Here is a 19314-nt window from a genome sequence, read left to right on the forward strand (position 1 = left end):
GCGAAAATTAACACACTGTCGTAACGGCTAATGGAAACCCTACAGAAAAGAGTGACGCCACGCCGCTTTCTGCCATCAGATTGCTTCTAAAGACGGCGGTTCCACTTGTCGGGAGTCGCTTCTGCCACCGGCAGTCGTGGCCGAGTGGTTAAGGCGTCTGACTTGAAATCAGATTCCCTCTGGGAGCGTAGGTTCGAGTCCTGCCGACTGCGAAAATTTTCTCGCTCTCAAAAGATGGACGTTCAGCTGCATCCTAGCAGTTGCGTCACTACTAAACACGCGCGTCACCAGCAATGTGCAGTGTTATTTGATCCAGGGCGCAGCGTTACAGTCGCGCTCAGAAGCCGCAGCTCATCTCCTCGTCTCACAGCCGCCCACCGGGTGTTAGTACAAGTGTCGCCTCACTGGGCAGTGCAGATGTGTCCATCTTAGCTTGCAGACGATGACGTGTAGCAATTGATGAGCTAACGCAAGTCGAATGTTTTACCGTGTGTATCTCCTAGATACTGCCTCTCATACGGTGGAGAGGCTCACTCCTTCTTGTGTCTCGTTCTCTGCACACGAGTTGCCCCTGGCATCGATATAGCACGGGTTTTCTAGCGCCAGCGCGGCGTCACGTGAAGTCAGCGAAGTGAATATTACACGAGTCGAGTCGACATGTTTGCTTGTTACGATGATGGAAGCAGAAGAAATGTGTGTGGGACTTCACTGCATCGGCTGCTCGCCTTTCAGCGTCCCTGTGTCTTATCAGACGAAGGTGACTGTGAAATTGGCAACGAGGCAGAGGTTAACAAACACATGCAAACAGGAACGTTCAATGTCAGCCGAAATAGCTCAGTTGGGAGAGCGTTAGACTGAAGATCTAAAGGTCCCTGGTTCGATCCCGGGTTTCGGCAGGTATTCGTTTTGATGCGACGCCAATGGAATGGCTCTGCGTTGGTGATAATGCAACTACCGCTGACAACAAAAATGACTCTCTCCTGTAGCTGTTCTGGTTGTCTAGTGCATGCCATAAGAGGAACTCACTAGACAACTAACTCCCTTAGAAGCAAAAGAATCAAAAAAGTCCTACCGACTGCGTTCCTTTTTCTGTGTCAGGTGGTGAAGAACGTTTTCAACGGAACCGTGAAACGAGCGAAAACGTGGGAAACATTGCATTCGAAATGCTTGCGAATTTTCCAATTGCCCAGTGAGTGTCGACAAAATATGTAAATTCTCTGCTCCAACGTATGAGACGCAACGACTCCTGCAATTTGTTGTTGCATCGTGTGTCAGCAGTCTTCGATAGTGTGTTACGAGCTTAGTGCGATAAGTCTGCAGACAGCATTTAGGCGACGTTTTATTAGTAACGGCCCCATGCAGCGATTGCACAACAGTAAACGACATGAGTCAATGTATAGTTGTGCATCGTGAGAGGTATCACAGCGTCGTGTGAGCCCGGATAGCTCAGTCGGTAGAGCATTAGGCTTTTAACCTAAGGGTCCAGGGTTCAAGTCCCTGTCCGGGCGGAAATTTTAATACTTTGGTAGCGATTCGTCTGGTAGCGGTGGAAACGCTACGGAAAATAATGAAGCTACGCCGTTTTCTGACACCACAGTGCTTTAAACGGTAGCAGTTGCATGTGTCGGGACAACACCGCGCTACCAGCAGTCGTGGCCGAGTGGTTAAGGCGTCTGACTCGAAATCAGATTCCCTCTGGGAGCGTAGGTTCGAATCCTACCGGCTGCGTGCGATTTTGCGTAAAGAGGAGCAAAAATTTTCGCACACATGTGACATGCGTGGGCGAATGCGGGTGCAAACCAGTGACGCCATTCTCAACAAGACGAAAGTTTCCGTTTAAGAATACTGAGTTTCGCGACGACCGCTGCTTACTGTGGCCATCGGTTCACCTCGCACTGACGCTGGGACTGCAGAAAGCCGTCGCTGAGATCGTGAGTACACAGATGTGCTCGAAAGTGTAGGACAGAGCGAACATTCATTTCTTTTTAAGAATCGCAATTCAATCATTCGAGTGCGGCAAAGGCAGTGGTGCAGCGTTTCTTTTCTTAAGATCTCGCAGCTGCTTGGAGGTATGTCCATCGTTTTAAGACGACACAAAACTAGCGTCAGCGGTGCGTCAGTGGGAAGTCGGTGAAGTCGCCATTGGAGCCATAAGCCAGTAATTACAACACGCGAATCACTCGCACACCATGTAGCATGCACCACAACGCTCGGCCGAGGGACCGGACAGCTCAGTCGGTAGAGCGCTAGACCTTCAACCAAAGGGTCCCGGGCTCAAACCCCCGCCAGGCGAAAATTAACACACTGTCGTAACGGCTAATGGAAACCCTACAGAAAAGAGTGACGCCACGCCGCTTTCTGCCATCAGATTGCTTCTAAAGACGGCGGTTCCACTTGTCGGGAGTCGCTTCTCTGCCACCGGCAGTCGTGGCCGAGTGGTTAAGGCGTCTGACTTGAAATCAGATTCCCTCTGGGAGCGTAGGTTCGAGTCCTGCCGACTGCGAAAATTTTCTCGCTCTCAAAAGATGGACGTTCAGCTGCATCCTAGCAGTTGCGTCACTACTAAACACGCGCGTCACCAGCAATGTGCAGTGTTATTTGATCCAGGGCGCAGCGTTACAGTCGCGCTCAGAAGCCGCAGCTCATCTCCTCGTCTCACAGCCGCCCACCGGGTGTTAGTACAAGTGTCGCCTCACTGGGCAGTGCAGATGTGTCCATCTTAGCTTGCAGACGATGACGTGTAGCAATTGATGAGCTAACGCAAGTCGAATGTTTTACCGTGTGTATCTCCTAGATACTGCCTCTCATACGGTGGAGAGGCTCACTCCTTCTTGTGTCTCGTTCTCTGCACACGAGTTGCCCCTGGCATCGATATAGCACGGGTTTTCTAGCGCCAGCGCGGCGTCACGTGAAGTCAGCGAAGTGAATATTACACGAGTCGAGTCGACATGTTTGCTTGTTACGATGATGGAAGCAGAAGAAATGTGTGTGGGACTTCACTGCATCGGCTGCTCGCCTTTCAGCGTCCCTGTGTCTTATCAGACGAAGGTGACTGTGAAATTGGCAACGAGGCAGAGGTTAACAAACACATGCAAACAGGAACGTTCAATGTCAGCCGAAATAGCTCAGTTGGGAGAGCGTTAGACTGAAGATCTAAAGGTCCCTGGTTCGATCCCGGGTTTCGGCAGGTATTCGTTTTGATGCGACGCCAATGGAATGGCTCTGCGTTGGTGATAATGCAACTACCGCTGACAACAAAAATGACTCTCTCCTGTAGCTGTTCTGGTTGTCTAGTGCATGCCATAAGAGGAACTCACTAGACAACTAACTCCCTTAGAAGCAAAAGAATCAAAAAAGTCCTACCGACTGCGTTCCTTTTTCTGTGTCAGGTGGTGAAGAACGTTTTCAACGGAACCGTGAAACGAGCGAAAACGTGGGAAACATTGCATTCGAAATGCTTGCGAATTTTCCAATTGCCCAGTGAGTGTCGACAAAATATGTAAATTCTCTGCTCCAACGTATGAGACGCAACGACTCCTGCAATTTGTTGTTGCATCGTGTGTCAGCAGTCTTCGATAGTGTGTTACGAGCTTAGTGCGATAAGTCTGCAGACAGCATTTAGGCGACGTTTTATTAGTAACGGCCCCATGCAGCGATTGCACAACAGTAAACGACATGAGTCAATGTATAGTTGTGCATCGTGAGAGGTATCACAGCGTCGTGTGAGCCCGGATAGCTCAGTCGGTAGAGCATTAGGCTTTTAACCTAAGGGTCCAGGGTTCAAGTCCCTGTCCGGGCGGAAATTTTAATACTTTGGTAGCGATTCGTCTGGTAGCGGTGGAAACGCTACGGAAAATAATGAAGCTACGCCGTTTTCTGACACCACAGTGCTTTAAACGGTAGCAGTTGCATGTGTCGGGACAACACCGCGCTACCAGCAGTCGTGGCCGAGTGGTTAAGGCGTCTGACTCGAAATCAGATTCCCTCTGGGAGCGTAGGTTCGAATCCTACCGGCTGCGTGCGATTTTGCGTAAAGAGGAGCAAAAATTTTCGCACACATGTGACATGCGTGGGCGAATGCGGGTGCAAACCAGTGACGCCATTCTCAACAAGACGAAAGTTTCCGTTTAAGAATACTGAGTTTCGCGACGACCGCTGCTTACTGTGGCCATCGGTTCACCTCGCACTGACGCTGGGACTGCAGAAAGCCGTCGCTGAGATCGTGAGTACACAGATGTGCTCGAAAGTGTAGGACAGAGCGAACATTCATTTCTTTTTAAGAATCGCAATTCAATCATTCGAGTGCGGCAAAGGCAGTGGTGCAGCGTTTCTTTTCTTAAGATCTCGCAGCTGCTTGGAGGTATGTCCATCGTTTTAAGACGACACAAAACTAGCGTCAGCGGTGCGTCAGTGGGAAGTCGGTGAAGTCGCCATTGGAGCCATAAGCCAGTAATTACAACACGCGAATCACTCGCACACCATGTAGCATGCACCACAACGCTCGGCCGAGGGACCGGACAGCTCAGTCGGTAGAGCGCTAGACCTTCAACCAAAGGGTCCCGGGCTCAAACCCCCGCCAGGCGAAAATTAACACACTGTCGTAACGGCTAATGGAAACCCTACAGAAAAGAGTGACGCCACGCCGCTTTCTGCCATCAGATTGCTTCTAAAGACGGCGGTTCCACTTGTCGGGAGTCGCTTCTGCCACCGGCAGTCGTGGCCGAGTGGTTAAGGCGTCTGACTTGAAATCAGATTCCCTCTGGGAGCGTAGGTTCGAGTCCTGCCGACTGCGAAAATTTTCTCGCTCTCAAAAGATGGACGTTCAGCTGCATCCTAGCAGTTGCGTCACTACTAAACACGCGCGTCACCAGCAATGTGCAGTGTTATTTGATCCAGGGCGCAGCGTTACAGTCGCGCTCAGAAGCCGCAGCTCATCTCCTCGTCTCACAGCCGCCCACCGGGTGTTAGTACAAGTGTCGCCTCACTGGGCAGTGCAGATGTGTCCATCTTAGCTTGCAGACGATGACGTGTAGCAATTGATGAGCTAACGCAAGTCGAATGTTTTACCGTGTGTATCTCCTAGATACTGCCTCTCATACGGTGGAGAGGCTCACTCCTTCTTGTGTCTCGTTCTCTGCACACGAGTTGCCCCTGGCATCGATATAGCACGGGTTTTCTAGCGCCAGCGCGGCGTCACGTGAAGTCAGCGAAGTGAATATTACACGAGTCGAGTCGACATGTTTGCTTGTTACGATGATGGAAGCAGAAGAAATGTGTGTGGGACTTCACTGCATCGGCTGCTCGCCTTTCAGCGTCCCTGTGTCTTATCAGACGAAGGTGACTGTGAAATTGGCAACGAGGCAGAGGTTAACAAACACATGCAAACAGGAACGTTCAATGTCAGCCGAAATAGCTCAGTTGGGAGAGCGTTAGACTGAAGATCTAAAGGTCCCTGGTTCGATCCCGGGTTTCGGCAGGTATTCGTTTTGATGCGACGCCAATGGAATGGCTCTGCGTTGGTGATAATGCAACTACCGCTGACAACAAAAATGACTCTCTCCTGTAGCTGTTCTGGTTGTTAGTGCATGCCATAAGAGGAACTCACTAGACAACTAACTCCCTTAGAAGCAAAAGAATCAAAAAAGTCCTACCGACTGCGTTCCTTTTTCTGTGTCAGGTGGTGAAGAACGTTTTCAACGGAACCGTGAAACGAGCGAAAACGTGGGAAACATTGCATTCGAAAATGCTTGCGAATTTTCCAATTGCCCAGTGAGTGTCGACAAAATATGTAAATTCTCTGCTCCAACGTATGAGACGCAACGACTCCTGCAATTTGTTGTTGCATCGTGTGTCAGCAGTCTTCGATAGTGTGTTACGAGCTTAGTGCGATAAGTCTGCAGACAGCATTTAGGCGACGTTTTATTAGTAACGGCCCCATGCAGCGATTGCACAACAGTAAACGACATGAGTCAATGTATAGTTGTGCATCGTGAGAGGTATCACAGCGTCGTGTGAGCCCGGATAGCTCAGTCGGTAGAGCATTAGGCTTTTAACCTAAGGGTCCAGGGTTCAAGTCCCTGTCCGGGCGGAAATTTTAATACTTTGGTAGCGATTCGTCTGGTAGCGGTGGAAACGCTACGGAAAATAATGAAGCTACGCCGTTTTCTGACACCACAGTGCTTTAAACGGTAGCAGTTGCATGTGTCGGGACAACACCGCGCTACCAGCAGTCGTGGCCGAGTGGTTAAGGCGTCTGACTCGAAATCAGATTCCCTCTGGGAGCGTAGGTTCGAATCCTACCGGCTGCGTGCGATTTTGCGTAAAGAGGAGCAAAAATTTTCGCACACATGTGACATGCGTGGGCGAATGCGGGTGCAAACCAGTGACGCCATTCTCAACAAGACGAAAGTTTCCGTTTAAGAATACTGAGTTTCGCGACGACCGCTGCTTACTGTGGCCATCGGTTCACCTCGCACTGACGCTGGGACTGCAGAAAGCCGTCGCTGAGATCGTGAGTACACAGATGTGCTCGAAAGTGTAGGACAGAGCGAACATTCATTTCTTTTTAAGAATCGCAATTCAATCATTCGAGTGCGGCAAAGGCAGTGGTGCAGCGTTTCTTTTCTTAAGATCTCGCAGCTGCTTGGAGGTATGTCCATCGTTTTAAGACGACACAAAACTAGCGTCAGCGGTGCGTCAGTGGGAAGTCGGTGAAGTCGCCATTGGAGCCATAAGCCAGTAATTACAACACGCGAATCACTCGCACACCATGTAGCATGCACCACAACGCTCGGCCGAGGGACCGGACAGCTCAGTCGGTAGAGCGCTAGACCTTCAACCAAAGGGTCCCGGGCTCAAACCCCCGCCAGGCGAAAATTAACACACTGTCGTAACGGCTAATGGAAACCCTACAGAAAAGAGTGACGCCACGCCGCTTTCTGCCATCAGATTGCTTCTAAAGACGGCGGTTCCACTTGTCGGGAGTCGCTTCTGCCACCGGCAGTCGTGGCCGAGTGGTTAAGGCGTCTGACTTGAAATCAGATTCCCTCTGGGAGCGTAGGTTCGAGTCCTGCCGACTGCGAAAATTTTCTCGCTCTCAAAAGATGGACGTTCAGCTGCATCCTAGCAGTTGCGTCACTACTAAACACGCGCGTCACCAGCAATGTGCAGTGTTATTTGATCCAGGGCGCAGCGTTACAGTCGCGCTCAGAAGCCGCAGCTCATCTCCTCGTCTCACAGCCGCCCACCGGGTGTTAGTACAAGTGTCGCCTCACTGGGCAGTGCAGATGTGTCCATCTTAGCTTGCAGACGATGACGTGTAGCAATTGATGAGCTAACGCAAGTCGAATGTTTTACCGTGTGTATCTCCTAGATACTGCCTCTCATACGGTGGAGAGGCTCACTCCTTCTTGTGTCTCGTTCTCTGCACACGAGTTGCCCCTGGCATCGATATAGCACGGGTTTTCTAGCGCCAGCGCGGCGTCACGTGAAGTCAGCGAAGTGAATATTACACGAGTCGAGTCGACATGTTTGCTTGTTACGATGATGGAAGCAGAAGAAATGTGTGTGGGACTTCACTGCATCGGCTGCTCGCCTTTCAGCGTCCCTGTGTCTTATCAGACGAAGGTGACTGTGAAATTGGCAACGAGGCAGAGGTTAACAAACACATGCAAACAGGAACGTTCAATGTCAGCCGAAATAGCTCAGTTGGGAGAGCGTTAGACTGAAGATCTAAAGGTCCCTGGTTCGATCCCGGGTTTCGGCAGGTATTCGTTTTGATGCGACGCCAATGGAATGGCTCTGCGTTGGTGATAATGCAACTACCGCTGACAACAAAAATGACTCTCTCCTGTAGCTGTTCTGGTTGTCTAGTGCATGCCATAAGAGGAACTCACTAGACAACTAACTCCCTTAGAAGCAAAAGAATCAAAAAAGTCCTACCGACTGCGTTCCTTTTTCTGTGTCAGGTGGTGAAGAACGTTTTCAACGGAACCGTGAAACGAGCGAAAACGTGGGAAACATTGCATTCGAAATGCTTGCGAATTTTCCAATTGCCCAGTGAGTGTCGACAAAATATGTAAATTCTCTGCTCCAACGTATGAGACGCAACGACTCCTGCAATTTGTTGTTGCATCGTGTGTCAGCAGTCTTCGATAGTGTGTTACGAGCTTAGTGCGATAAGTCTGCAGACAGCATTTAGGCGACGTTTTATTAGTAACGGCCCCATGCAGCGATTGCACAACAGTAAACGACATGAGTCAATGTATAGTTGTGCATCGTGAGAGGTATCACAGCGTCGTGTGAGCCCGGATAGCTCAGTCGGTAGAGCATTAGGCTTTTAACCTAAGGGTCCAGGGTTCAAGTCCCTGTCCGGGCGGAAATTTTAATACTTTGGTAGCGATTCGTCTGGTAGCGGTGGAAACGCTACGGAAAATAATGAAGCTACGCCGTTTTCTGACACCACAGTGCTTTAAACGGTAGCAGTTGCATGTGTCGGGACAACACCGCGCTACCAGCAGTCGTGGCCGAGTGGTTAAGGCGTCTGACTCGAAATCAGATTCCCTCTGGGAGCGTAGGTTCGAATCCTACCGGCTGCGTGCGATTTTGCGTAAAGAGGAGCAAAAATTTTCGCACACATGTGACATGCGTGGGCGAATGCGGGTGCAAACCAGTGACGCCATTCTCAACAAGACGAAAGTTTCCGTTTAAGAATACTGAGTTTCGCGACGACCGCTGCTTACTGTGGCCATCGGTTCACCTCGCACTGACGCTGGGACTGCAGAAAGCCGTCGCTGAGATCGTGAGTACACAGATGTGCTCGAAAGTGTAGGACAGAGCGAACATTCATTTCTTTTTAAGAATCGCAATTCAATCATTCGAGTGCGGCAAAGGCAGTGGTGCAGCGTTTCTTTTCTTAAGATCTCGCAGCTGCTTGGAGGTATGTCCATCGTTTTAAGACGACACAAAACTAGCGTCAGCGGTGCGTCAGTGGGAAGTCGGTGAAGTCGCCATTGGAGCCATAAGCCAGTAATTACAACACGCGAATCACTCGCACACCATGTAGCATGCACCACAACGCTCGGCCGAGGGACCGGACAGCTCAGTCGGTAGAGCGCTAGACCTTCAACCAAAGGGTCCCGGGCTCAAACCCCCGCCAGGCGAAAATTAACACACTGTCGTAACGGCTAATGGAAACCCTACAGAAAAGAGTGACGCCACGCCGCTTTCTGCCATCAGATTGCTTCTAAAGACGGCGGTTCCACTTGTCGGGAGTCGCTTCTGCCACCGGCAGTCGTGGCCGAGTGGTTAAGGCGTCTGACTTGAAATCAGATTCCCTCTGGGAGCGTAGGTTCGAGTCCTGCCGACTGCGAAAATTTTCTCGCTCTCAAAAGATGGACGTTCAGCTGCATCCTAGCAGTTGCGTCACTACTAAACACGCGCGTCACCAGCAATGTGCAGTGTTATTTGATCCAGGGCGCAGCGTTACAGTCGCGCTCAGAAGCCGCAGCTCATCTCCTCGTCTCACAGCCGCCCACCGGGTGTTAGTACAAGTGTCGCCTCACTGGGCAGTGCAGATGTGTCCATCTTAGCTTGCAGACGATGACGTGTAGCAATTGATGAGCTAACGCAAGTCGAATGTTTTACCGTGTGTATCTCCTAGATACTGCCTCTCATACGGTGGAGAGGCTCACTCCTTCTTGTGTCTCGTTCTCTGCACACGAGTTGCCCCTGGCATCGATATAGCACGGGTTTTCTAGCGCCAGCGCGGCGTCACGTGAAGTCAGCGAAGTGAATATTACACGAGTCGAGTCGACATGTTTGCTTGTTACGATGATGGAAGCAGAAGAAATGTGTGTGGGACTTCACTGCATCGGCTGCTCGCCTTTCAGCGTCCCTGTGTCTTATCAGACGAAGGTGACTGTGAAATTGGCAACGAGGCAGAGGTTAACAAACACATGCAAACAGGAACGTTCAATGTCAGCCGAAATAGCTCAGTTGGGAGAGCGTTAGACTGAAGATCTAAAGGTCCCTGGTTCGATCCCGGGTTTCGGCAGGTATTCGTTTTGATGCGACGCCAATGGAATGGCTCTGCGTTGGTGATAATGCAACTACCGCTGACAACAAAAATGACTCTCTCCTGTAGCTGTTCTGGTTGTCTAGTGCATGCCATAAGAGGAACTCACTAGACAACTAACTCCCTTAGAAGCAAAAGAATCAAAAAAGTCCTACCGACTGCGTTCCTTTTTCTGTGTCAGGTGGTGAAGAACGTTTTCAACGGAACCGTGAAACGAGCGAAAACGTGGGAAACATTGCATTCGAAATGCTTGCGAATTTTCCAATTGCCCAGTGAGTGTCGACAAAATATGTAAATTCTCTGCTCCAACGTATGAGACGCAACGACTCCTGCAATTTGTTGTTGCATCGTGTGTCAGCAGTCTTCGATAGTGTGTTACGAGCTTAGTGCGATAAGTCTGCAGACAGCATTTAGGCGACGTTTTATTAGTAACGGCCCCATGCAGCGATTGCACAACAGTAAACGACATGAGTCAATGTATAGTTGTGCATCGTGAGAGGTATCACAGCGTCGTGTGAGCCCGGATAGCTCAGTCGGTAGAGCATTAGGCTTTTAACCTAAGGGTCCAGGGTTCAAGTCCCTGTCCGGGCGGAAATTTTAATACTTTGGTAGCGATTCGTCTGGTAGCGGTGGAAACGCTACGGAAAATAATGAAGCTACGCCGTTTTCTGACACCACAGTGCTTTAAACGGTAGCAGTTGCATGTGTCGGGACAACACCGCGCTACCAGCAGTCGTGGCCGAGTGGTTAAGGCGTCTGACTCGAAATCAGATTCCCTCTGGGAGCGTAGGTTCGAATCCTACCGGCTGCGTGCGATTTTGCGTAAAGAGGAGCAAAAATTTTCGCACACATGTGACATGCGTGGGCGAATGCGGGTGCAAACCAGTGACGCCATTCTCAACAAGACGAAAGTTTCCGTTTAAGAATACTGAGTTTCGCGACGACCGCTGCTTACTGTGGCCATCGGTTCACCTCGCACTGACGCTGGGACTGCAGAAAGCCGTCGCTGAGATCGTGAGTACACAGATGTGCTCGAAAGTGTAGGACAGAGCGAACATTCATTTCTTTTTAAGAATCGCAATTCAATCATTCGAGTGCGGCAAAGGCAGTGGTGCAGCGTTTCTTTTCTTAAGATCTCGCAGCTGCTTGGAGGTATGTCCATCGTTTTAAGACGACACAAAACTAGCGTCAGCGGTGCGTCAGTGGGAAGTCGGTGAAGTCGCCATTGGAGCCATAAGCCAGTAATTACAACACGCGAATCACTCGCACACCATGTAGCATGCACCACAACGCTCGGCCGAGGGACCGGACAGCTCAGTCGGTAGAGCGCTAGACCTTCAACCAAAGGGTCCCGGGCTCAAACCCCCGCCAGGCGAAAATTAACACACTGTCGTAACGGCTAATGGAAACCCTACAGAAAAGAGTGACGCCACGCCGCTTTCTGCCATCAGATTGCTTCTAAAGACGGCGGTTCCACTTGTCGGGAGTCGCTTCTGCCACCGGCAGTCGTGGCCGAGTGGTTAAGGCGTCTGACTTGAAATCAGATTCCCTCTGGGAGCGTAGGTTCGAGTCCTGCCGACTGCGAAAATTTTCTCGCTCTCAAAAGATGGACGTTCAGCTGCATCCTAGCAGTTGCGTCACTACTAAACACGCGCGTCACCAGCAATGTGCAGTGTTATTTGATCCAGGGCGCAGCGTTACAGTCGCGCTCAGAAGCCGCAGCTCATCTCCTCGTCTCACAGCCGCCCACCGGGTGTTAGTACAAGTGTCGCCTCACTGGGCAGTGCAGATGTGTCCATCTTAGCTTGCAGACGATGACGTGTAGCAATTGATGAGCTAACGCAAGTCGAATGTTTTACCGTGTGTATCTCCTAGATACTGCCTCTCATACGGTGGAGAGGCTCACTCCTTCTTGTGTCTCGTTCTCTGCACACGAGTTGCCCCTGGCATCGATATAGCACGGGTTTTCTAGCGCCAGCGCGGCGTCACGTGAAGTCAGCGAAGTGAATATTACACGAGTCGAGTCGACATGTTTGCTTGTTACGATGATGGAAGCAGAAGAAATGTGTGTGGGACTTCACTGCATCGGCTGCTCGCCTTTCAGCGTCCCTGTGTCTTATCAGACGAAGGTGACTGTGAAATTGGCAACGAGGCAGAGGTTAACAAACACATGCAAACAGGAACGTTCAATGTCAGCCGAAATAGCTCAGTTGGGAGAGCGTTAGACTGAAGATCTAAAGGTCCCTGGTTCGATCCCGGGTTTCGGCAGGTATTCGTTTTGATGCGACGCCAATGGAATGGCTCTGCGTTGGTGATAATGCAACTACCGCTGACAACAAAAATGACTCTCTCCTGTAGCTGTTCTGGTTGTCTAGTGCATGCCATAAGAGGAACTCACTAGACAACTAACTCCCTTAGAAGCAAAAGAATCAAAAAAGTCCTACCGACTGCGTTCCTTTTTCTGTGTCAGGTGGTGAAGAACGTTTTCAACGGAACCGTGAAACGAGCGAAAACGTGGGAAACATTGCATTCGAAATGCTTGCGAATTTTCCAATTGCCCAGTGAGTGTCGACAAAATATGTAAATTCTCTGCTCCAACGTATGAGACGCAACGACTCCTGCAATTTGTTGTTGCATCGTGTGTCAGCAGTCTTCGATAGTGTGTTACGAGCTTAGTGCGATAAGTCTGCAGACAGCATTTAGGCGACGTTTTATTAGTAACGGCCCCATGCAGCGATTGCACAACAGTAAACGACATGAGTCAATGTATAGTTGTGCATCGTGAGAGGTATCACAGCGTCGTGTGAGCCCGGATAGCTCAGTCGGTAGAGCATTAGGCTTTTAACCTAAGGGTCCAGGGTTCAAGTCCCTGTCCGGGCGGAAATTTTAATACTTTGGTAGCGATTCGTCTGGTAGCGGTGGAAACGCTACGGAAAATAATGAAGCTACGCCGTTTTCTGACACCACAGTGCTTTAAACGGTAGCAGTTGCATGTGTCGGGACAACACCGCGCTACCAGCAGTCGTGGCCGAGTGGTTAAGGCGTCTGACTCGAAATCAGATTCCCTCTGGGAGCGTAGGTTCGAATCCTACCGGCTGCGTGCGATTTTGCGTAAAGAGGAGCAAAAATTTTCGCACACATGTGACATGCGTGGGCGAATGCGGGTGCAAACCAGTGACGCCATTCTCAACAAGACGAAAGTTTCCGTTTAAGAATACTGAGTTTCGCGACGACCGCTGCTTACTGTGGCCATCGGTTCACCTCGCACTGACGCTGGGACTGCAGAAAGCCGTCGCTGAGATCGTGAGTACACAGATGTGCTCGAAAGTGTAGGACAGAGCGAACATTCATTTCTTTTTAAGAATCGCAATTCAATCATTCGAGTGCGGCAAAGGCAGTGGTGCAGCGTTTCTTTTCTTAAGATCTCGCAGCTGCTTGGAGGTATGTCCATCGTTTTAAGACGACACAAAACTAGCGTCAGCGGTGCGTCAGTGGGAAGTCGGTGAAGTCGCCATTGGAGCCATAAGCCAGTAATTACAACACGCGAATCACTCGCACACCATGTAGCATGCACCACAACGCTCGGCCGAGGGACCGGACAGCTCAGTCGGTAGAGCGCTAGACCTTCAACCAAAGGGTCCCGGGCTCAAACCCCCGCCAGGCGAAAATTAACACACTGTCGTAACGGCTAATGGAAACCCTACAGAAAAGAGTGACGCCACGCCGCTTTCTGCCATCAGATTGCTTCTAAAGACGGCGGTTCCACTTGTCGGGAGTCGCTTCTGCCACCGGCAGTCGTGGCCGAGTGGTTAAGGCGTCTGACTTGAAATCAGATTCCCTCTGGGAGCGTAGGTTCGAGTCCTGCCGACTGCGAAAATTTTCTCGCTCTCAAAAGATGGACGTTCAGCTGCATCCTAGCAGTTGCGTCACTACTAAACACGCGCGTCACCAGCAATGTGCAGTGTTATTTGATCCAGGGCGCAGCGTTACAGTCGCGCTCAGAAGCCGCAGCTCATCTCCTCGTCTCACAGCCGCCCACCGGGTGTTAGTACAAGTGTCGCCTCACTGGGCAGTGCAGATGTGTCCATCTTAGCTTGCAGACGATGACGTGTAGCAATTGATGAGCTAACGCAAGTCGAATGTTTTACCGTGTGTATCTCCTAGATACTGCCTCTCATACGGTGGAGAGGCTCACTCCTTCTTGTGTCTCGTTCTCTGCACACGAGTTGCCCCTGGCATCGATATAGCACGGGTTTTCTAGCGCCAGCGCGGCGTCACGTGAAGTCAGCGAAGTGAATATTACACGAGTCGAGTCGACATGTTTGCTTGTTACGATGATGGAAGCAGAAGAAATGTGTGTGGGACTTCACTGCATCGGCTGCTCGCCTTTCAGCGTCCCTGTGTCTTATCAGACGAAGGTGACTGTGAAATTGGCAACGAGGCAGAGGTTAACAAACACATGCAAACAGGAACGTTCAATGTCAGCCGAAATAGCTCAGTTGGGAGAGCGTTAGACTGAAGATCTAAAGGTCCCTGGTTCGATCCCGGGTTTCGGCAGGTATTCGTTTTGATGCGACGCCAATGGAATGGCTCTGCGTTGGTGATAATGCAACTACCGCTGACAACAAAAATGACTCTCTCCTGTAGCTGTTCTGGTTGTCTAGTGCATGCCATAAGAGGAACTCACTAGACAACTAACTCCCTTAGAAGCAAAAGAATCAAAAAAGTCCTACCGACTGCGTTCCTTTTTCTGTGTCAGGTGGTGAAGAACGTTTTCAACGGAACCGTGAAACGAGCGAAAACGTGGGAAACATTGCATTCGAAATGCTTGCGAATTTTCCAATTGCCCAGTGAGTGTCGACAAAATATGTAAATTCTCTGCTCCAACGTATGAGACGCAACGACTCCTGCAATTTGTTGTTGCATCGTGTGTCAGCAGTCTTCGATAGTGTGTTACGAGCTTAGTGCGATAAGTCTGCAGACAGCATTTAGGCGACGTTTTATTAGTAACGGCCCCATGCAGCGATTGCACAACAGTAAACGACATGAGTCAATGTATAGTTGTGCATCGTGAGAGGTATCACAGCGTCGTGTGAGCCCGGATAGCTCAGTCGGTAGAGCATTAGGCTTTTAACCTAAGGGTCCAGGGTTCAAGTCCCTGTCCGGGCGGAAATTTTAATACTTTGGTAGCGATTCGTCTGGTAGCGGTGGAAACGCTACGGAAAATAATGAAGCTACGCCGTTTTCTGACACCACAGTGCTTTAAACGGTAGCAGTTGCATGTGTCGGGACAACACCGCGCTACCAGCAGTCGTGGCCGAGTGGTTAAGGCGTCTGACTCGAAATCAGATTCCCTCTGGGAGCGTAGGTTCGAATCCTACCGGCTGCGTGCGATTTTGCGTAAAGAGGAGCAAAAATTTTCGCACACATGTGACATGCGTGGGCGAATGCGGGTGCAAACCAGTGACGCCATTCTCAACAAGACGAAAGTTTCCGTTTAAGAATACTGAGTTTCGCGACGACCGCTGCTTACTGTGGCCATCGGTTCACCTCGCACTGACGCTGGGACTGCAGAAAGCCGTCGCTGAGATCGTGAGTACACAGATGTGCTCGAAAGTGTAGGACAGAGCGAACATTCATTTCTTTTTAAGAATCGCAATTCAATCATTCGAGTGCGGCAAAGGCAGTGGTGCAGCGTTTCTTTTCTTAAGATCTCGCAGCTGCTTGGAGGTATGTCCATCGTTTTAAGACGACACAAAACTAGCGTCAGCGGTGCGTCAGTGGGAAGTCGGTGAAGTCGCCATTGGAGCCATAAGCCAGTAATTACAACACGCGAATCACTCGCACACCATGTAGCATGCACCACAACGCTCGGCCGAGGGACCGGACAGCTCAGTCGGTAGAGCGCTAGACCTTCAACCAAAGGGTCCCGGGCTCAAACCCCCGCCAGGCGAAAATTAACACACTGTCGTAACGGCTAATGGAAACCCTACAGAAAAGAGTGACGCCACGCCGCTTTCTGCCATCAGATTGCTTCTAAAGACGGCGGTTCCACTTGTCGGGAGTCGCTTCTGCCACCGGCAGTCGTGGCCGAGTGGTTAAGGCGTCTGACTTGAAATCAGATTCCCTCTGGGAGCGTAGGTTCGAGTCCTGCCGACTGCGAAAATTTTCTCGCTCTCAAAAGATGGACGTTCAGCTGCATCCTAGCAGTTGCGTCACTACTAAACACGCGCGTCACCAGCAATGTGCAGTGTTATTTGATCCAGGGCGCAGCGTTACAGTCGCGCTCAGAAGCCGCAGCTCATCTCCTCGTCTCACAGCCGCCCACCGGGTGTTAGTACAAGTGTCGCCTCACTGGGCAGTGCAGATGTGTCCATCTTAGCTTGCAGACGATGACGTGTAGCAATTGATGAGCTAACGCAAGTCGAATGTTTTACCGTGTGTATCTCCTAGATACTGCCTCTCATACGGTGGAGAGGCTCACTCCTTCTTGTGTCTCGTTCTCTGCACACGAGTTGCCCCTGGCATCGATATAGCACGGGTTTTCTAGCGCCAGCGCGGCGTCACGTGAAGTCAGCGAAGTGAATATTACACGAGTCGAGTCGACATGTTTGCTTGTTACGATGATGGAAGCAGAAGAAATGTGTGTGGGACTTCACTGCATCGGCTGCTCGCCTTTCAGCGTCCCTGTGTCTTATCAGACGAAGGTGACTGTGAAATTGGCAACGAGGCAGAGGTTAACAAACACATGCAAACAGGAACGTTCAATGTCAGCCGAAATAGCTCAGTTGGAGAGAGCGTTAGACTGAAGATCTAAAGGTCCCTGGTTCGATCCCGGGTTTCGGCAGGTATTCGTTTTGATGCGACGCCAATGGAATGGCTCTGCGTTGGTGATAATGCAACTACCGCTGACAACAAAAATGACTCTCTCCTGTAGCTGTTCTGGTTGTCTAGTGCATGCCATAAGAGGAACTCACTAGACAACTAACTCCCTTAGAAGCAAAAGAATCAAAAAAGTCCTACCGACTGCGTTCCTTTTTCTGTGTCAGGTGGTGAAGAACGTTTTCAACGGAACCGTGAAACGAGCGAAAACGTGGGAAACATTGCATTCGAAATGCTTGCGAATTTTCCAATTGCCCAGTGAGTGTCGACAAAATATGTAAATTCTCTGCTCCAACGTATGAGACGCAACGACTCCTGCAATTTGTTGTTGCATCGTGTGTCAGCAGTCTTCGATAGTGTGTTACGAGCTTAGTGCGATAAGTCTGCAGACAGCATTTAGGCGACGTTTTATTAGTAACGGCCCCATGCAGCGATTGCACAACAGTAAACGACATGAGTCAATGTATAGTTGTGCATCGTGAGAGGTATCACAGCGTCGTGTGAGCCCGGATAGCTCAGTCGGTAGAGCATTAGGCTTTTAACCTAAGGGTCCAGGGTTCAAGTCCCTGTCCGGGCGGAAATTTTAATACTTTGGTAGCGATTCGTCTGGTAGCGGTGGAAACGCTACGGAAAATAATGAAGCTACGCCGTTTTCTGACACCACAGTGCTTTAAACGGTAGCAGTTGCATGTGTCGGGACAACACCGCGCTACCAGCAGTCGTGGCCGAGTGGTTAAGGCGTCTGACTCGAAATCAGATTCCCTCTGGGAGCGTAGGTTCGAATCCTACCGGCTGCGTGCGATTTTGCGTAAAGAGGAGCAAAAATTTTCGCACACATGTGACATGCGTGGGCGAATGCGGGTGCAAACCAGTGACGCCATTCTCAACAAGACGAAAGTTTCCGTTTAAGAATACTGAGTTTCGCGACGACCGCTGCTTACTGTGGCCATCGGTTCACCTCGCACTGACGCTGGGACTGCAGAAAGCCGTCGCTGAGATCGTGAGTACACAGATGTGCTCGAAAGTGTAGGACAGAGCGAACATTCATTTCTTTTTAAGAATCGCAATTCAATCATTCGAGTGCGGCAAAGGCAGTGGTGCAGCGTTTCTTTTCTTAAGATCTCGCAGCTGCTTGGAGGTATGTCCATCGTTTTAAGACGACACAAAACTAGCGTCAGCGGTGCGTCAGTGGGAAGTCGGTGAAGTCGCCATTGGAGCCATAAGCCAGTAATTACAACACGCGAATCACTCGCACACCATGTAGCATGCACCACAACGCTCGGCCGAGGGACCGGACAGCTCAGTCGGTAGAGCGCTAGACCTTCAACCAAAGGGTCCCGGGCTCAAACCCCCGCCAGGCGAAAATTAACACACTGTCGTAACGGCTAATGGAAACCCTACAGAAAAGAGTGACGCCACGCCGCTTTCTGCCATCAGATTGCTTCTAAAGACGGCGGTTCCACTTGTCGGGAGTCGCTTCTGCCACCGGCAGTCGTGGCCGAGTGGTTAAGGCGTCTGACTTGAAATCAGATTCCCTCTGGGAGCGTAGGTTCGAGTCCTGCCGACTGCGAAAATTTTCTCGCTCTCAAAAGATGGACGTTCAGCTGCATCCTAGCAGTTGCGTCACTACTAAACACGCGCGTCACCAGCAATGTGCAGTGTTATTTGATCCAGGGCGCAGCGTTACAGTCGCGCTCAGAAGCCGCAGCTCATCTCCTCGTCTCACAGCCGCCCACCGGGTGTTAGTACAAGTGTCGCCTCACTGGGCAGTGCAGATGTGTCCATCTTAGCTTGCAGACGATGACGTGTAGCAATTGATGAGCTAACGCAAGTCGAATGTTTTACCGTGTGTATCTCCTAGATACTGCCTCTCATACGGTGGAGAGGCTCACTCCTTCTTGTGTCTCGTTCTCTGCACACGAGTTGCCCCTGGCATCGATATAGCACGGGTTTTCTAGCGCCAGCGCGGCGTCACGTGAAGTCAGCGAAGTGAATATTACACGAGTCGAGTCGACATGTTTGCTTGTTACGATGATGGAAGCAGAAGAAATGTGTGTGGGACTTCACTGCATCGGCTGCTCGCCTTTCAGCGTCCCTGTGTCTTATCAGACGAAGGTGACTGTGAAATTGGCAACGAGGCAGAGGTTAACAAACACATGCAAACAGGAACGTTCAATGTCAGCCGAAATAGCTCAGTTGGGAGAGCGTTAGACTGAAGATCTAAAGGTCCCTGGTTCGATCCCGGGTTTCGGCAGGTATTCGTTTTGATGCGACGCCAATGGAATGGCTCTGCGTTGGTGATAATGCAACTACCGCTGACAACAAAAATGACTCTCTCCTGTAGCTGTTCTGGTTGT

General features: G+C 50.5%; 34 non-coding genes across 34 annotated transcripts; all 34 read left to right on the forward strand.

The window, feature by feature from the left end:
- Positions 1-130: 130 nt before the first annotated feature.
- Trnas-uga (transfer RNA serine (anticodon UGA)) lies at positions 131-212 on the forward strand. Its single transcript has one exon. It is a non-coding gene; the product is annotated as a tRNA-Ser (tRNA).
- A 611-nt stretch (positions 213-823) lies between these two features.
- On the forward strand, positions 824-896 carry Trnaf-gaa (transfer RNA phenylalanine (anticodon GAA)). Its single transcript has one exon. It is a non-coding gene; the product is annotated as a tRNA-Phe (tRNA).
- Positions 897-1435: 539 nt separating this feature from the next.
- Positions 1436-1508, forward strand: Trnak-uuu (transfer RNA lysine (anticodon UUU)). Its single transcript has one exon. It is a non-coding gene; the product is annotated as a tRNA-Lys (tRNA).
- Positions 1509-1646: 138 nt separating this feature from the next.
- Positions 1647-1728, forward strand: Trnas-cga (transfer RNA serine (anticodon CGA)). Its single transcript has one exon. It is a non-coding gene; the product is annotated as a tRNA-Ser (tRNA).
- Positions 1729-2421: 693 nt separating this feature from the next.
- Trnas-uga (transfer RNA serine (anticodon UGA)) lies at positions 2422-2503 on the forward strand. The gene has a single exon. It is a non-coding gene; the product is annotated as a tRNA-Ser (tRNA).
- A 611-nt stretch (positions 2504-3114) lies between these two features.
- Positions 3115-3187, forward strand: Trnaf-gaa (transfer RNA phenylalanine (anticodon GAA)). Its single transcript has one exon. It is a non-coding gene; the product is annotated as a tRNA-Phe (tRNA).
- A 539-nt stretch (positions 3188-3726) lies between these two features.
- On the forward strand, positions 3727-3799 carry Trnak-uuu (transfer RNA lysine (anticodon UUU)). Its single transcript has one exon. It is a non-coding gene; the product is annotated as a tRNA-Lys (tRNA).
- Positions 3800-3937: 138 nt separating this feature from the next.
- On the forward strand, positions 3938-4019 carry Trnas-cga (transfer RNA serine (anticodon CGA)). The gene has a single exon. It is a non-coding gene; the product is annotated as a tRNA-Ser (tRNA).
- A 691-nt stretch (positions 4020-4710) lies between these two features.
- Positions 4711-4792, forward strand: Trnas-uga (transfer RNA serine (anticodon UGA)). Its single transcript has one exon. It is a non-coding gene; the product is annotated as a tRNA-Ser (tRNA).
- A 611-nt stretch (positions 4793-5403) lies between these two features.
- Trnaf-gaa (transfer RNA phenylalanine (anticodon GAA)) lies at positions 5404-5476 on the forward strand. The gene has a single exon. It is a non-coding gene; the product is annotated as a tRNA-Phe (tRNA).
- Positions 5477-6015: 539 nt separating this feature from the next.
- On the forward strand, positions 6016-6088 carry Trnak-uuu (transfer RNA lysine (anticodon UUU)). The gene has a single exon. It is a non-coding gene; the product is annotated as a tRNA-Lys (tRNA).
- Positions 6089-6226: 138 nt separating this feature from the next.
- Positions 6227-6308, forward strand: Trnas-cga (transfer RNA serine (anticodon CGA)). The gene has a single exon. It is a non-coding gene; the product is annotated as a tRNA-Ser (tRNA).
- A 691-nt stretch (positions 6309-6999) lies between these two features.
- Positions 7000-7081, forward strand: Trnas-uga (transfer RNA serine (anticodon UGA)). Its single transcript has one exon. It is a non-coding gene; the product is annotated as a tRNA-Ser (tRNA).
- A 611-nt stretch (positions 7082-7692) lies between these two features.
- Trnaf-gaa (transfer RNA phenylalanine (anticodon GAA)) lies at positions 7693-7765 on the forward strand. Its single transcript has one exon. It is a non-coding gene; the product is annotated as a tRNA-Phe (tRNA).
- A 539-nt stretch (positions 7766-8304) lies between these two features.
- Positions 8305-8377, forward strand: Trnak-uuu (transfer RNA lysine (anticodon UUU)). The gene has a single exon. It is a non-coding gene; the product is annotated as a tRNA-Lys (tRNA).
- Positions 8378-8515: 138 nt separating this feature from the next.
- On the forward strand, positions 8516-8597 carry Trnas-cga (transfer RNA serine (anticodon CGA)). Its single transcript has one exon. It is a non-coding gene; the product is annotated as a tRNA-Ser (tRNA).
- Positions 8598-9288: 691 nt separating this feature from the next.
- Positions 9289-9370, forward strand: Trnas-uga (transfer RNA serine (anticodon UGA)). Its single transcript has one exon. It is a non-coding gene; the product is annotated as a tRNA-Ser (tRNA).
- Positions 9371-9981: 611 nt separating this feature from the next.
- Positions 9982-10054, forward strand: Trnaf-gaa (transfer RNA phenylalanine (anticodon GAA)). The gene has a single exon. It is a non-coding gene; the product is annotated as a tRNA-Phe (tRNA).
- A 539-nt stretch (positions 10055-10593) lies between these two features.
- Positions 10594-10666, forward strand: Trnak-uuu (transfer RNA lysine (anticodon UUU)). The gene has a single exon. It is a non-coding gene; the product is annotated as a tRNA-Lys (tRNA).
- A 138-nt stretch (positions 10667-10804) lies between these two features.
- Positions 10805-10886, forward strand: Trnas-cga (transfer RNA serine (anticodon CGA)). The gene has a single exon. It is a non-coding gene; the product is annotated as a tRNA-Ser (tRNA).
- A 691-nt stretch (positions 10887-11577) lies between these two features.
- Trnas-uga (transfer RNA serine (anticodon UGA)) lies at positions 11578-11659 on the forward strand. The gene has a single exon. It is a non-coding gene; the product is annotated as a tRNA-Ser (tRNA).
- A 611-nt stretch (positions 11660-12270) lies between these two features.
- Trnaf-gaa (transfer RNA phenylalanine (anticodon GAA)) lies at positions 12271-12343 on the forward strand. Its single transcript has one exon. It is a non-coding gene; the product is annotated as a tRNA-Phe (tRNA).
- Positions 12344-12882: 539 nt separating this feature from the next.
- Trnak-uuu (transfer RNA lysine (anticodon UUU)) lies at positions 12883-12955 on the forward strand. Its single transcript has one exon. It is a non-coding gene; the product is annotated as a tRNA-Lys (tRNA).
- A 138-nt stretch (positions 12956-13093) lies between these two features.
- Positions 13094-13175, forward strand: Trnas-cga (transfer RNA serine (anticodon CGA)). The gene has a single exon. It is a non-coding gene; the product is annotated as a tRNA-Ser (tRNA).
- Positions 13176-13866: 691 nt separating this feature from the next.
- Trnas-uga (transfer RNA serine (anticodon UGA)) lies at positions 13867-13948 on the forward strand. The gene has a single exon. It is a non-coding gene; the product is annotated as a tRNA-Ser (tRNA).
- Positions 13949-14559: 611 nt separating this feature from the next.
- Trnaf-gaa (transfer RNA phenylalanine (anticodon GAA)) lies at positions 14560-14632 on the forward strand. The gene has a single exon. It is a non-coding gene; the product is annotated as a tRNA-Phe (tRNA).
- A 539-nt stretch (positions 14633-15171) lies between these two features.
- Trnak-uuu (transfer RNA lysine (anticodon UUU)) lies at positions 15172-15244 on the forward strand. The gene has a single exon. It is a non-coding gene; the product is annotated as a tRNA-Lys (tRNA).
- A 138-nt stretch (positions 15245-15382) lies between these two features.
- On the forward strand, positions 15383-15464 carry Trnas-cga (transfer RNA serine (anticodon CGA)). The gene has a single exon. It is a non-coding gene; the product is annotated as a tRNA-Ser (tRNA).
- Positions 15465-16155: 691 nt separating this feature from the next.
- On the forward strand, positions 16156-16237 carry Trnas-uga (transfer RNA serine (anticodon UGA)). Its single transcript has one exon. It is a non-coding gene; the product is annotated as a tRNA-Ser (tRNA).
- Positions 16238-16848: 611 nt separating this feature from the next.
- Trnaf-gaa (transfer RNA phenylalanine (anticodon GAA)) lies at positions 16849-16922 on the forward strand. The gene has a single exon. It is a non-coding gene; the product is annotated as a tRNA-Phe (tRNA).
- Positions 16923-17461: 539 nt separating this feature from the next.
- Trnak-uuu (transfer RNA lysine (anticodon UUU)) lies at positions 17462-17534 on the forward strand. Its single transcript has one exon. It is a non-coding gene; the product is annotated as a tRNA-Lys (tRNA).
- A 138-nt stretch (positions 17535-17672) lies between these two features.
- On the forward strand, positions 17673-17754 carry Trnas-cga (transfer RNA serine (anticodon CGA)). Its single transcript has one exon. It is a non-coding gene; the product is annotated as a tRNA-Ser (tRNA).
- Positions 17755-18445: 691 nt separating this feature from the next.
- On the forward strand, positions 18446-18527 carry Trnas-uga (transfer RNA serine (anticodon UGA)). Its single transcript has one exon. It is a non-coding gene; the product is annotated as a tRNA-Ser (tRNA).
- Positions 18528-19138: 611 nt separating this feature from the next.
- On the forward strand, positions 19139-19211 carry Trnaf-gaa (transfer RNA phenylalanine (anticodon GAA)). Its single transcript has one exon. It is a non-coding gene; the product is annotated as a tRNA-Phe (tRNA).
- Positions 19212-19314: the final 103 nt, after the last annotated feature.

The sequence above is a fragment of the Schistocerca serialis genome, unplaced genomic scaffold (assembly GCF_023864345.2).
Source record: "Schistocerca serialis cubense isolate TAMUIC-IGC-003099 unplaced genomic scaffold, iqSchSeri2.2 HiC_scaffold_343, whole genome shotgun sequence".
Taxonomy (NCBI): Eukaryota; Metazoa; Arthropoda; class Insecta; order Orthoptera; family Acrididae; genus Schistocerca; species Schistocerca serialis.